Below are 11,592 nucleotides of genomic sequence, written 5' to 3'. Positions count from 1 at the left end.
TTGAAAAACACTGCGTGCAATAAGATAACTGATAGTAATGTATGCTTCTCGAGAAATAAGATAAAGTTACGTGTGGTAAAACTGAAGTTCACTTAATGTTTTTAAATTCACACTGATGGAAGTCCTCCTACAACACAGACAATGAAACCTCACCACGTTTCCTACCTGAAAGACGGAGAATGTAACAACAGTATGTAACTGTGGGTCTGCATTGAAGCAACATGCTTTTGTTTATTTTTTTTCCCAAACTAGTTTCAGGGGCAGTATCTCCACCATCACTGATTTTCTCCTCTGTTCTAAAACGTGCAAACAAGGCATCGATAAAAATCATAAAAATTATTACATGTGTACTGTTTGGTTACAAATGTTGTATTCTGCGACTAGTTTCAAAATAGCTTTTTACTTTAAGCCACATCATGTTTTTTACTTTTGTGGCTATTATTTCCGGAACATCATTTTGTGTGTTTCTGCTGCCGGTTCTTCGGCATACAGCATGTCATCTGCACTGATGGGCGACCTTTATTAACAATTACGAAAAAAGTGAATTGACACAGGCTGGTTCTTATTAATGTTTAAATACCCCAGAAGCGATGTAGATGAATTTGAGACAAGCAGTTTCGTGTAAGACACAAGAGGTTGAAAAGTCAGGAAATATCCCAAAAATGGATGAGAAATAATGAACATGTGATGTCACCAGATGACGCATCCCACACCTGATCGTCCCAGCCTACAGCAAGCATTCAGGTTGGTGTGGCTCCAGGCCAGTCTGAGAGACTTCAGTGATTGGGGCTTAGGGTTCGAGCCTTACGTCTGAGAGACAGTATTTCTTTGCACTGCCTTAGCAGTTACTTGCTTACATTCTATAGTATTCACTATTTCATTTATCGGCTTCTCAGTCTGCGCTGGTTAAGTGCAAAGTACAGTGCAACAAAAACCTTCCACCTTGTATCACTAGCAAATAATTACAAGATTTCGGACTGCATCGCTATCAGTAAACTACCTACGTGTTCGTTAATAAATAAAGTCTGTAAAAAAAAGGGGGCAAAAGGAAAGAAATACAAGATAAGGAGAACATTTGCTAGGTCACACCGAATACAATAATAGTGTAAATTCTACGTTTAGAACAGATCACATTTACAAAAGGTGTTCGGGATCAGCATTTATGCTTTTGGGAACTGCGGTAGTTTTGTGGATATAGTCTTGTTGAGCACTAGGTCGTTTCGTAACCTGTCATGTACTGACAATTGCTGCACCTTGGTCGTAATTCAAAACATTGCGCCAGTCTGCTTTTCCTTGTGTCGAGAAAATTATCGCGAACTTGAAGAAAGTTATGAAAATTGTAGTGGTGACTCTAACCACTTCTGTTCCTTATGTATGCCTCTGTATTTGATGCAGGAGTGATACTGTGAGCGCGCTCGTGTGTGTGTGTGTGTGTGTGTGTGTGTGTGTGTGTGTGTGTGTGTGTGTGTGTGTGTGTTTCTGTGGGTGGGTGGGTGGGTGTGTGCTATTCCTGATCTTGAGACCCTTCCAATCTCCGGCTCTGTTAATTGAAATACAGACCTACTCAAAAATAAGAAACAGATTTCGAACATTTATTGCGTCCAAACTTCAAAAGATAGAAAAACAATTCCAACGTTCCTGAAGAGATAAAAGTTCAAATTTATGTGCATTCAATGCAAGCACCATGTGTTACACGAAAAATATCAAACCTGTGATTCATTTAATGTCACGCTCGAAGAAGACGATCTCACGTTATCGAATTTATGTCTCCAACAACGCGATGTCGCAGACTTCCAAGAGTGTCGGCATTGGGAGGATAAAACCGCGTGTAATACATAACCTCACAGGTAAAAGCCGCAAGGTGTGTGGTCTGGATACTTAGGAGGCCACCGTCGCTGAAGTTGATCTTCTGCGCCTCCTCATCCAATGCATCGTCGTGGAATGGTGTAGTTCAGGTAACGTCGGACGTGCTTACAAAATTTGCAATCACAAAGCTGAACATTGTTACTCCTTTGTTATATTATGTAAAAAATATGACGCTGAAGTGTCTTATATATAAATAGAGTTACAAGGGTTCATAACCTGTAATATTTTAATGTTTTTCCATTACAGATATGTATTTTACACAGTAACTCGGAAAACTTCGATAATAATAAAACAAGGATTTCGGGAGAATGTTTTGTTGGTAACATATATAAACTGTTAAATTTTCAGGCTTGCACGTTTTACATTTTTGTTGATCTTAAAATTATGAAAACACTCGACTTCCTCTTAAGGGGGGTAGGACGTGAAATGGGTCAACTTGGAGCAGGAGAGGCACTACAGGACATTTTAATTTACACTGTCTATACTTTTACAAATAAATTCATAAAACTTTGATAGCATGAGCAGGAAGGATTCAGGATTAACACACAGCAGAGGAAGTTCAAAAACATAACAAAACAATTTTTTTACATGCGAAATTTCATAATTTTTTTCACTTGGAATTAGCTGGATTTGTTGTTGTAGGTACACTTCTATTCATAAGTAAGGGAGATTTTTCGATGAATTTTGCACAGCATACAAACCATACTTACAGGTGTACGAAACTCTAGAATTTCCCAAATCTGTTACAAACTGTGGTAAAAATCAAGATAGTTAAATATAAAATTCGAGTTTTCTCTAAACACGAAGTTTAAAGCGTAACAGCCCATCCATTTTTCTATAGATTAAATAAATTCCAGAGTGTCATACACCTGTAAGTATGGTTAGTAAACTGTGCAAAATTCATCGAAGTATCTCTCTTACTTATGGAGAAAAGTGTACCTACAGCAACAAATGCAGCCAACAGTAAGTGAAAAAAAAAATCATGAAATTTCACATTTAAAAAATATTATTTTTTCGTGTTTTTGGCTGTGAATCCTAAATCCTTCCTGGTCATGCTGAAAAAGTTTTATGAATTTATTTGTAAAAGTATAGACAGTGCAAATTAAAATGTCCTGTGGTGCCTCTCCTTCTCGAAGTCGGCCCGTTTGACGTCCTACCCCCCTTAAACTATTAACTGTACTGGCCTCATACTCCGGATACAGCCCGTGCTGTGTTCAGATGTAGGCTCCGGCAAAAAGGAGAGGGGAAACACTCGCTTTCTCGGCGAACATGGTGGGTCAACATATCGCTGTCACGCTACAGGCCCACCTACTTCGCCGCACGTAGACGTCACGAAAACAATTAACCGTAAATTGCAAATGTGAGGCGGGCCATAACAAAAGTCGACAAAGCTGTTGAGAAAAAGCCAACCGAATTCAGTCACGTGAATGTTACACCACAACAGTGACAACGACTCAATGAAGTTATTCTTTATGAAACAAAAGATAAAAGGAAGGAGCAACAACATCAGCCAGGAAGAAGACAAAACAGACAGATTTGCGAAACAATTTCTGCAGAAACCTGCTGGGGCGGGAAAGACCCAGAGTAATATCCGTAATTGAGTCAGAACTGGCCAAGGGAGACGCTGGAGGAAATTTGCGACAGACTCGCTTTCGGTTCTTTCTTTTTAGTAGAGCGGAGTCTCCTCCTCGCTGGCGGCGCCTGGGGACGCTCGTGGCGCGGCGACTCGGGTGAAAAACCTGCGGTGAAGGAACCGAGGGAGGGAGTGCCGCTGGCATGAGTGGGATGGGGGGGAGGGGGAGGGTGTCCCGACTGCAAAGTTGCGGCACTCACTCCAGAGCGGCACAGCGCGCGCCGCGACATTAACAGCGCGGCGACAAAACAAACAGAAAACTTTGTTTTGATTTACGTGGGGCCGGCGGCAGAGGACGGCCCAGCTGCCTGCGTCGGGCGAAGTTGCGTGCCGTCCCGATACACCGCGGCGCGCCACGGCGCACCGGAGTTATGAAATGAAACACGCCGCGGCAACTTTGCAGGTAGTGGGCGGGGTCCGCCGAGTTGTGGTGCGCGCGCACATACACAACACACACACACACACACACACACACACACCGCATCTCCCACGGGTGGGGCGGTCAGTCAAGACGCAGAACTTCCAAGCTTCCGCTCGGAGAATCTTGCGGAGTCTCTTAGGCTCCCCAGAATACCACGACTCCGACGAGACTGGAGCATTACATTCACCGCCCCATCCCTCCTCCTTCCCCATATTCTCCCACCATCATCAGCCATCCCCTCACCCACCCACTCGAACACCCCCCCCCCCCCCCCCCCCCGACACACAGCCATCCTTAGCGATAGAACACAACAGAACACACTACTGGCTAGCTAATAAGAATTTTGAGGAGCCTTTTTTTTTTATAAGCAGGGTACATAGGCAAAATCAGGGAGACGTAGCATATCCTGAATTCAGATAAGTACAAGACATATATAACACGACTAATGTTAAAAAATAACATGTAATTGGGGGAGGGCTGTTGGGCTGTGAGTATCGTGAATACCAGGTACTGTAAAAAGCACCTCTTTTGTGACCAGATATAATACGGTTAAAAGAGAGAAATATTAAGCATAATTACATGTGTGTAGTAGTGTGGGGCGGTGGGTGGAAAAAAATTTCTCTTGTATTGTTGCCGTTCTCAACATAGGCTCTCCAATTACAATGTTGGCTACCAGGGAGTGATTTTCAAACACGTGAGGCCTGTAATTATAGTTCACTGTGCCCACTCTGTTGGAGAAATAAAGTCATTGATCACTGAAGCTCATTACGCTGAGAACTTAGGATGATGTCTGGGATTCATAGAAAATGCAGTTTACTATAGCAATTTTCACTATATTCTGAAAATGACAAAGCCTAAAGTTTCAGACAAATGTTTGCCCAAGCAATTCTACTATCAGCTATTGTGCTATTAGAGCTGTTCAGAGTCTATTGCGAGGATCCCTTTATCCCTAGGTAAGAAACTATTCAATATTCGTTATCGATGTAAATGTTCAAAGTGAATGCTCGCCAAAATTTGATGTCAATACTCATCAAATGCCACGCTAGTAATGCTAGAAGGCCTGTCCTGTGGTGACACGTGAAAATACGACATACGCAAACTGCGAATAAATAACTGAATTCGTTCCGCAATTAACACTTTACCGCAATTCAAACTCATTGTTACGTGCATACCGAGTTACATAATACGGCATCCAAGACTGTTCCTTGCAACTGCACAGATACGATGCGCTTCCGACACGGAGTGCGCGCTGAAACGATTCTAGAAGAGAACTGGGGCCTGACTCTAGCTCGCAATGTTCTTATTTTCATAGCCGCAGTGCGGACCATTGAAGGCATAGCCGACAACATTTGCCTTCCTGACTAGCAGGGTTAGCAGAACACCACTTCAAGTTACTAAACAATTAATTGCTTCATTCGCCGAAGGCCAATGAAGCTCTCAGTTTAATAATCAGCACACAGATAAGCATTTGTAATAAAATTCTAATGTGGCTAGGTTAAATACTTTTGGTGAGAGAATTATTTTAGTTTCAGTGCACGCAATAGATGAGCTCTGAACTTGCCCTTTGAGAGACCCTTGGTTGAGCGGTTCTAGGCGCTTCAGTCTGGAACCGCGAGACTGCTACGGTCGCAGGTTCGAATCCTGCCTCGAGCATAGATGTATGTGATGTCCTTAGGTTAGTTATGTTTAAGTAGTTGTAAGTTCTAGGGAACTGATGACCTCAGATGTTGAGTCCCATGGCGCTCAGAGCCATTTGAACAATTTTTTGGAGAGACACTACACCTATAGTTTTATAGATACCTTTGAGAAACTTCTCACATCTTTGTTATTGTTATTATAGAATATCACCATTCTACTTAAATCTAAACATCCTAGCTTTATCTAATCATTTACTTAATCTATCTTGCTTCCGTACTTTTAAGACACAAAAACAGAAAATCACCAATTTCAACCAAAATATTACTTTGTGAGATCCAGCATGCTGTTTCCCTTAAACTAAAATGAAAAAGGATCCGAATATAAATTTTGAAGTTTCTAGCTCCTTCCTGTTGCGCCGATGATTTTTACATAGAACCCCCAAATTTCGAAAACTGTTAAAGTTACTAAACTGAAACTTAACACATTATTATCTTAGCATCACTCCTAACATGCTATTACATTTTCAGATCGTTTACTTTACTTCTAAGGTATTGCACAAAATTCGTGACATCATAGCAGTTAGAGTGCACTAGGCTGGCACACAATGGAAAGCATATGAATTTTATATGGCGTCAGTAAGCTGTTTCCCTAAAGTAGGATAAAGAGATTTTATTGGCAAGAGGTCATCATGTGTAATCCATTATCTAAAGTTTGTCAACATACGCAATGCCACTTGAGTTGAATGGCCAGGTGAACAATGCATCAAGTGAGGTATGACGTCTGGTGAGGCATGTATAAAAGGCGTCCACCATGTGTTTCATCTGGTGGTAATGGCCTGCCACGAGGTGGCCGAAACAACCAATGCTATGACACACATGTACCTCACAGCGAAACAAGCAGGCGATCATCACAAGACGCAACGTTGTTAAGAAAATTGTAAATGGTAGTAATGTCAAGGGATGTTTTAAAATGTATTTTAATTATGACAGTTTGTTACGTAATGGTTTCTGCTTTGTCATGAAACTCATTAATGGGAGAACATTAATTAATATCTATAAAGAGAAGATTAATTAATGAATTGTTTGAGAAGTAGAAAAACATTTGTATATCACCTGGGGCATAGAGAGTAAATCATTGTTATTACACATATAGTATGGAAAATGTAAAAGGCTACTAGCATTACGTTTCTGAAATGTATTTGTTTGTCACATGTACTTACAACAAAAATTCAGTGTGCTTGGCATCAAGGGCAATAGATAGCCATAATAAACGACTGTCTGGGCTTGAAATCAAAACCGGTGATGCAGTCAGTAAAGAAATAGACTCTGTTAGAAACTGCGTAAAAATGACAATGATGAAAGGTAATGGGGCCGCAGCATCAAGGATCAGCAGATGTGATCAACTAACGCAGCGTGACTCGAACAAAGATTATGTCTCAGTGGCGTGAGTGTTTCTGAAAAGTGTTGTGGCAGATGGTGAAGTGCACTGTTTTTATAGAGAAAGAGGAGAATAAATAACTGTAGCACTAAGCACTATGGGACTGAACATCTGAGGTCATCAGTCCCCTAGACTTAGAAGTACTTAAGCCTAACTAACCTAAGACACCACACACATCCATGCCCAAGGCAGGATTCGAACCTGCAACCGTAGCAGCAGCGCGGTTCCGGACTGAAGCTACTAGAATCGCTCGGCCACAGCGACCAGCTACACAACAGTGTGTAGTGTTGCTGAGTGTCCTTGAGAGATAAGGAATCGCTAAGAAAGGCATATAATTTCATGTTTATTTCTAGGCAATGATGTAACGTTAAAGAAGGATCTTATGGATTTCATGATTTAAACAATGGGAAGCTGCAACACTTACTTATTTTTTAATGCCTGGCACTATACATCTCAAGAATTTATTCTCATTTTCAAGCGCAGTATTTTCTGTGATGTTTGCATGTGTGATTTTCTGCCACTCTTCTGCTGTCGTTGTATTTTTGAGGTCACACTGCAATTGCAATTTTTTATATTTCCTAATGTCAGAGGCAACATTTACAAGTATTGCGCCTACTCCATTATACAGAATATCATTCACTTAGACTGTTAATTTTTGTAATTAAAAGTACTACAGTAGTAACTACATCTGCATCTACGTGATTACTCTGTTAGTCACTATAAAGTGCCTGGCAGAGGGTTCAACGAACCATCTTCAAGCTCTCTCTCTACCGTTCCACTTTCAAACCGCGCACGGGAGAAACGAGAGCTTAAATGTTTCTGAGAGCCCTGATTTCTCTTATTTTATCGTTATGATCATTTTTCTCTATATAGTTGCGTGCCAACATAATGTTTTCCCAATCGGAGGAGAAAACTGGTGTTTGAAATTTCACGAGAAGATCCCGTCGCAACGAAAAACGCCTTTGTTTTATTGACTGCCATTCCAATTTACGTATCATGACTGTGGCAATATCTACCCTACTTCGCGATAATACAAAACGAGCTGTCCTTCTTTGGTCTTTCTGGATGTCATCCGTCAGTTCCATCTGATGCGGATCGCACACCGCACAGCAATACTCCAGAACAGGGAGGAAAAGTGTGGTGTAAGCAGTCTCTCTAGTAGACCTGTTGCACCTTCTAAGTGTTCTGCCAATGGATCGCAGTCTTTGGTTTGCTCTACCCACAAAATTATCTATGTGATCGTTCCAATTTAGGGTATTTGTAATTGTAATCCTTAATTATTTAGTTGAATTTCAAGCCTTCGGATTAGTGTGACTTATCGCATAATCCAAAGTTAGCGAACTTCTTTCAGCACTCATGTAAATAACTTCACACTTTTCTTCATTCAGGGTCAATTGTCACTTTTCGCACCTTACAGACATCTTATGTAAATCATTTTGCAATTCGTTTTGGTCATCTGATGAATCTACAAGAGGGTTAATGACAGCATCATCTGCAAACAATCTGAGACAGCTACTGAGATTGTCTCTTATGTCGCTAATATGGATCAAGAACAACAGAGTTCCTATAACTCGTCATTGGGGAGCGCCGGATGTTATTTTTGTTCCATTCGATGACTTTCCGTCTATTACTACGAACTGTGTCCTTTCTGACAGGGAATCACGAATCCAGTCGCACAACTGAGGTGGTACTCCATAGGCACGCAGTTGGCTAGAAGACGCTTGTGAGGAACGGTGTCGAAAGCCTATCGGAAATCTAAAAATATGGAATCAGTTTGGCATCCCCTGTCGATAGCACTCATTACTTGATGAGTATAAAGAGCTAGTTGTGTTTCACAAGAACGATACTTTCTGAATCCGTGCTGACTACGTCTCAATAAATAGTTTCCTTCGAGGTACTTCATAATGTTCGAGTACCGTATATGTTCCAAAACACTACTGCAAATCGACATTAGTGATATGGGTCTGCAATTCAAAACTCCTACTTCCCTTATGGGTATTGCTGAGATATTTTCCAGTCTTTAGGTACGGATCTTTCTGCGAGGGAGCCGTTGTATATAATTGCTAAATATCGAGCTTTTGTATCAACTTACTCTGAGGAACCTGATTCGTATACACTCTGGATCGGAAGCCTTGATTTTATTAAGTGATTTAAGCTGCTTTGCGACACCGAGGATATCTGTTTCTATGTTTCTCATTTTGGCAGCTGTTCTTGATTGGAATTCAAGAGTATTTACTTCGTCTTCTTTGGTGAAGGGATTTCGGAAAATCGTGTTTAACAACTGTGATTTAGTGGCACTGTCATCAGTGACTTCACCGCTGTTATCACGCAGTGAAAGTACTGATTGTGTCTTGCCACTGGTGTGCTTTATGTATGACCAGAATCTCTTTGGGTTTTCTGCCAGATTTCGAGACAGAATTTCGTTGTGGAAATTATTAAAAGCATCTCGCATTGAAGTACGCGGTATATTTCGAACTTCTGTAAAACTTTGCCAATCTTGGGGATTTTGCGTTCTTTTAAATTTGGCATGCTTTTTTCGTTTCTTTTTCAACAACGATCTGACCCGTTTTGTGTACCATGGGGATCAGTACCATCACTTATTAATTTATATGGTATATATCTCTCAGTTGCTGTTGATACTATCTCTTTGAAATCATTCCACAACTTTTCTACGCTTACATCATCAGATCGGAAAGAGTGCAGACCGTATCTTAAAAAGGCGTTAAGAGCATTTTATCAGCTTTTTTAAATAGATATACTTTGCGTATCTTTTTGATGGTTGTAGGAGTTACGGTATTCAGCCTAGCAGCTACTGCCTTTGATCGCTAATCACTGTATTCGTCACGATACTCACTGTTTGTCAAGGATGACTTGTTGCTAAGAGGTCAAGTATGCTTTCTCAACCGTTTACGCTTCTAGTAGGTTCATGGACTAATTGTTCAAAATAATTTTCTGAGAAAGCATTCAGTACAATTTCGGATGACGTTTTATGCCTGCCCCCGGCTTTAAACGTATAATTTTTCTACCATATCGAGGGTAAATTAAAGTCACCACTGAGTATAACTGTATGAGTGGGGTACCTATTTGATGTGACTCACGTGTTCTTTCAACTGTTCAGCTATTACGTCTTCTGAGTTGGTAAAACGACCCAATTAATAATTTAGTCTCACTGTCAAGTGCAACTTCTACACATACTATTTCGCAGGAACTATCTACTTTAATTTCACTACAAGGCAAACTACTTCTGACAGCAATAAATACTCCATCACCACTTGTATTTAATCTATCCCTTCCGAACACTATTAGATCGTTAGAAAAAATTCCTGCCGAGCTTATTTCCGGCTTTAGCCAGCTTTCTGTACCTGTAACGATTTGAGCTTCAGTGCTTTCTATTACGGCTTGGAGCAATGGTTTCTTCCCATCACAGCTACGACAATTTACCACTACAATACCGATCGTTTCTACAACTAACTTAGTGTTTTTTACCTGCCCCCTTTTAGACAGACGCGCTTTCTGTAGTTCCCTGAGGCCCTCAAAAAAAAACTGACCAGTCCCTTCCACACAGCCCCCGCTACCCGTGTAGTGGACTCCTAACCTATTGCCGGCCGCGGTGGTCTCGCGGTTCTAGGCGCGCAGTCCGGAACCGTTCGACTGCTACGGTCGCAGGTTCGAATCCTGCCTCGGGCATGGATATGTGTGATGTCCTTAGGTTAGTTAGGTTTAAGTAGTTCTAAGTTCTGTGGGACTGATGACCACAGCAGTTGAGTCCCATAGTGCTCAGAGCCATTTGAACCATTTTTTTTCCTAACCTATTAAGCGGAACCCGAAAACCCATCATCCAATGGCGCAAGTCAAGGAATCTGTCGAGTACGCGGTAACAGAACCGCCTGAGCCTCTGATTCAGACCTTCCAATCGGCTCTGCATCAAAGGACCACAGTCAGTTTTATTGACGATACTGCAGATGGTGAGCTCCACCTTAATCCCGCAAGAATAACTGGCAGTCTTTACTATTTCCACAAGGCCCCCAAAACCAGAGAGAATCTCCTCCGATCCAGAGCAACGTACGTCACTGGTACCGTCATGAGCCACCACCTGCAGTTGGCTGCACGCTAAACTCTTCATGGCATCTGGAAGCACCCTTTCCACATCCGGATGACTCCCTTCGGTATACACACTGAGTGCACACTGGCTTCCTTCCCCTCCTTGGCTGCCATGTTCCTAAGGGGCTCCATTACGCGCCTAACGTTGGAACTCCCAACTACCAGCAAACCCACCCTCTGAGATCACCCAGACCACGCAGGCCGATAAGCTTCCTCTGGAATAGGGTGGACGACTGCATCCGGCTGAGAGACATCGTCAGCCACAGATGACGCCCAAAACGTCTTCGTCAAACGAACCGGGGAGGCCCTACGAACGGCCCCTCGGAAAGCTTTTCACTGCCTTTCAGACTTTGGAATGGTCTCCGACTCGACCACAGGTGAGAGGTCAACCTCAGTGCAGGCAGTAACCGGGGCGGCCACAGCAGTGGACCGAATGGGGGACACATGGGACGTGTTCGACGTCCCTCGCATCCCCGCGTCCGACCTCTCACAGTGA

The sequence above is a fragment of the Schistocerca gregaria genome, chromosome 1, assembly GCF_023897955.1.
Source record: "Schistocerca gregaria isolate iqSchGreg1 chromosome 1, iqSchGreg1.2, whole genome shotgun sequence".
Taxonomy (NCBI): domain Eukaryota; kingdom Metazoa; phylum Arthropoda; class Insecta; order Orthoptera; family Acrididae; genus Schistocerca; species Schistocerca gregaria.
Note: the sequence above shows the minus strand (reverse complement) of the source record.